This window comes from Arachis duranensis, chromosome 5 (genome assembly GCF_000817695.3).
Source record: "Arachis duranensis cultivar V14167 chromosome 5, aradu.V14167.gnm2.J7QH, whole genome shotgun sequence".
NCBI classification, from domain to species: Eukaryota; Viridiplantae; Streptophyta; class Magnoliopsida; order Fabales; family Fabaceae; genus Arachis; species Arachis duranensis.
Genome location: NC_029776.3, coordinates 44,232,996 through 44,237,322, shown reverse-complemented (window position 1 = coordinate 44,237,322; position 4,327 = coordinate 44,232,996).

Genomic DNA, 4,327 nt, shown 5'->3' with positions numbered 1-4,327 from the left:
GAAACACAATAAGAAGAAACTAAGTGAGAAAGAAACAATTAATTGGTAAACAAAAATATATCAAGAAATCAAACTCAGACATATGTGCAACATGGACAACTTTTCACCTCCATTGACTTGGATCTTGAAAGATTCCAGAATAAGAACTGGTGCTCTCTGATACTTTTTCAAACTATTGATATCCAAAAGAGCAGAACACTCACCAACAAGAATACAGGGGATTTTCTTCCTGTGTAATCATTATAAAAAATGAGCAACAACAATAGAATAATCCAACAATAATAAAAGATATGAAAAACAGGCATAACATGATTTAAAAATAGAATAGAATAAAAAAAAGAAAGGGAAGCGATACCCATCTGCAAAAACTGCAAGGACAATAACTCTGAATATCTTTCCATTAAACTCAACATCACTTTTCCTTTTCAATCCGCACAGAACACCAACAAAATCTGTTTAGTCATAATATAGCAGAAAGGATTCAACCACAGGATACAATAACACAAGACATTTTATTCAGTTGTTATTAATCTCACTTTAAAACACCTTTATTCCAGGTCAAATCTCAAAAAGGGAAACTTACCTATTAGGTACTCATAATCAGAGCGCTTTTGAAGAATCTCGTCCACAGAGGTTAAACATAAACCAGGATTAGGTATGTCTCTATCTTCAGCTGCAACAACAGAGGTACTACACTTGAAAAGGATCCGGAATCGATGTCTTGTAACCCTAACCAATCCACTATTAGGTATCACTTTGAAATCAGAAATAATGAATACATGTCCTTCTTTTAACTGATGAATAAAAGTTGTGATCAAATCATGGTCAACAGTTGCTTGAACCTTGTGGTGCTGCAAATTAAAAAAGAGGAAAAAGATCACATCACCATTTCTAAATATCATAGCATGACATGTTACATCCTAAAACTGATCAGATACACGATTTACTTAAGTAAAAACTGATTTTTTGATACAACATCGGGACACACAAACACACATACACAGGATATTTAAAATACAATACTGACCTGCTTATCCATCAACACCATATGTAACATTTTCTGCATATTTTCCATTAACAATGAAAGCATCTTCCCAAATGGTCAAGATCTTAGCCTCAATACTCCAAGTTTCCTTCCATGGAGAGATTTTCTGAACAGGATCAATAGGAAGATTCATCTTATCTTATCAAATAAATAAATAAATACTAAAGATCAAAGAATGTGGATGAAAAAAAAGAAATTAAAGAACAAAATAGCAGCAACAGAAAACTGTGTGGGATCTCAGATTTATCTCAAGAGAAAGGAATGCAAGAGAAAAAAGACAAGTAAGGAACAAGTGATAGCCCTTGAAAAATCAACACAATACTCCATCACCTCATTACTACTTATACAAGAGGAATGACCAAGTTTCCAAGGCAAAGCTTGTAGAATACGTTTCTCTTACACTCCTTGGCTACATTGATTGATTGATTGACATATGACATTCAATGTGTCCATAGGTAATTAAATTAGATTTACCCATACCTCTATATAATATAGATAGATATCTCATATCAACTTATCTATGAATCTATATACATCGATCTACCTATCTATCTATATATCTATAAATCTATAAAGAAACCATACCTACTGATTGATCCTATCTTTGACTATATAATAATACTATTCCCAATAAGTATGACTGCTAAAATAGAAGACATGTATACTTATTCCCATCAGAAACATAGATTCCATAATTGAAACTGAAAATTGATAATCAACCGTTGAGCCGAATCATTAAATCAAGAAGAACACAATAACAAACTAAGAAGATTAGCTCAGATAAAGAACAAAAGTAAAATATTTTTCCAAACCAAATAATTAAACCTACAAAATGACACCAAATTAGCACTGAATTAGAGAATCTACAAAATTAACTAACAGGTCCGACGTACAACCATAATTAATTGGAACATTAGGAATTTCACAAACCCTAGAGAATAAAATGTGCATTAACCATATAACAGATACCAGTAATCATCAGAATTTGAAAAATTAGGGATTTCAGAAACCATAGACAAAATCATCAGAATTTGAAAAATTAGGGATTTCAGAAACCATAAACAATAAAACCCATGCCTAAAGTGGAACAAAATTTGAAAGATTAAGAATTTCACAAAGCCTAGAGAATAAAATGTCGCTTAACGACAGAAGAGAAACCAAAAAACCTCAGAATTTGTTCAATTAAGGATTTCAGAAACAATAGACAATAAAACCTGGTTCAATCGCGGAACAGATGCCAAAATTCATCACAAGAATCTGAGATGGTGAATCTGAGCAGAAAATTGAGAAATCCATAAATAAGATGAACGGCGAGGAACAAACTCCCAGGAGAACACGGCTCGTAGAAACAGTTTGGTAGGGAACACGAAACGAAACTCGGAGAAGAAAGCAAAGATCCTAGGGTTGAACTAAATCACTAGCGTTCCGAGCTCTGGGTAGTTCGCTTTCTGATTCTGGAAACGGCGAGCAAGAGGAGCGATTGATCAGCTGACGGAAAGGAATTCCGGTTTCACAGCGAGAAAGAAAAGGAGAAGAAAGAACCCGTAAATGAACAAAATTAAGAAAAGGGACAACATGAGTTATGTGTTAATGGGAGTATGGCACCGTTGAATTGACATTTTTTTGCCAAAAAAGAAAATTAAAAATATTGATAAGATATATATCTTTTAATAACAATTAAATTGAATGTTAGGTTATATATACTTAATAATAGTCATGAAAACAACTTTATTGACCAGTATATTTTTCTATTTATCATTTCTTTTAATATTGATTAATAATAATTTTATTATTTCATCCGTTTATTTGAAACTGGTAAAATAAACGCATATTATTTTTTTTGAAATTAAAAAGGAATTTGATTGAATACAAAAAAAATAAAGAGAGATATATTTTTTAATAACAATTAAATTCAACTTTAGCTAGAATAAATTTAAATTGTAATGAAAAGCAATGTATTAAAAACTATCTATTTTTTTTCACAATTATCATTTCTTTTTTAATACTGATTAATAATTGATTAATTATTTCACCAGATTATTTGAAACTCATAAACATATTAAACTAAAATGCATCTAGATCTTCAACAGCCTCATGATCACTTCCACATTGGCTAAAAGCATCTTCAACCTCAGCGATAGAATCAACCAGAACATGAATCTGAAAAAAATTGAAAACCTCTAAGTTATTGATATTTTTAAATACTAATAATTGAACAAATTACAAAAACTATGCAACCAAACCTTATGCTCATTCATCTCAGCAGCGGACTCAAAAACATTAATAACAGAGGCATCATCCCAGATTTGTTAAACAATATACACAGATCGATTCATCTCATAACCCACAGGCCTAGCATCAACCATGAACACAACTTTTTTGTGTAAAAGACTTGAAATGAGTTTCAATGGAACAACTTTGCAATAAGATTCCTAAAAACAAAAAAAAAAAATAAAAAATAGGATAATAATAATTGAGGCTTTCTTTAAGAATGCCAATAAATACAAACTAACTGTATCTATATCTATATCTATATACTAATTAAAACCACAGCTAGATAACAACCTGATTCAACTCTGGGTGTCTATCCAAAAAGGTGGAGCATCTTGTCTTTATCAGTTGCACAACCTCACGATCTTTGAGAACAAATATATTGTTGCCATTTGCATGAGAAGCTACAATCTTCAAGCAGAATCTTGAAAACCAAGAAAAAACAAGGAAAATTTGAGTTAACATGAAATGATAATCAGTTAGCAAAACAGAACAAAACTAAAGAACAAAACACCTTGGAACAGCATCAATACATTGAAGCTGACATAGATCACATGATAAAATTTGTTTATTAGTTGACACAAGAGAACCACATAAACAAGTTGAGAACCACCACTTATGATTCTTGAAAACAGATGATATAGTTCCAAGAATGAAAACAAAACCACCCTGCCAGCAAAGAAAAAATTAATACAGCATTTCAAATTTCAAATAATTTACAAAACTATCAATTACTGACTTTTTAGCAAAAAATGTAAGAAGAATAACAAAAAGAAATAACCAACAGATTTTATAAGAAATGAGGCAAAAAAAACATACATTCTCAACATCAGAATAACAGCGATTAGGTGAAATAAGATCAGTAATAATATCTTCAATAGTTTCTGATTGAATAGAATTATCACAAACTACTTGAGTCTTGTAATCTTCCCCAATTCCATACTGCAAACAGGCATCGTAGATTGGTGGAAAAATCGGATCATGAAGCCTTGCCTGGGATAATTTGGTTAG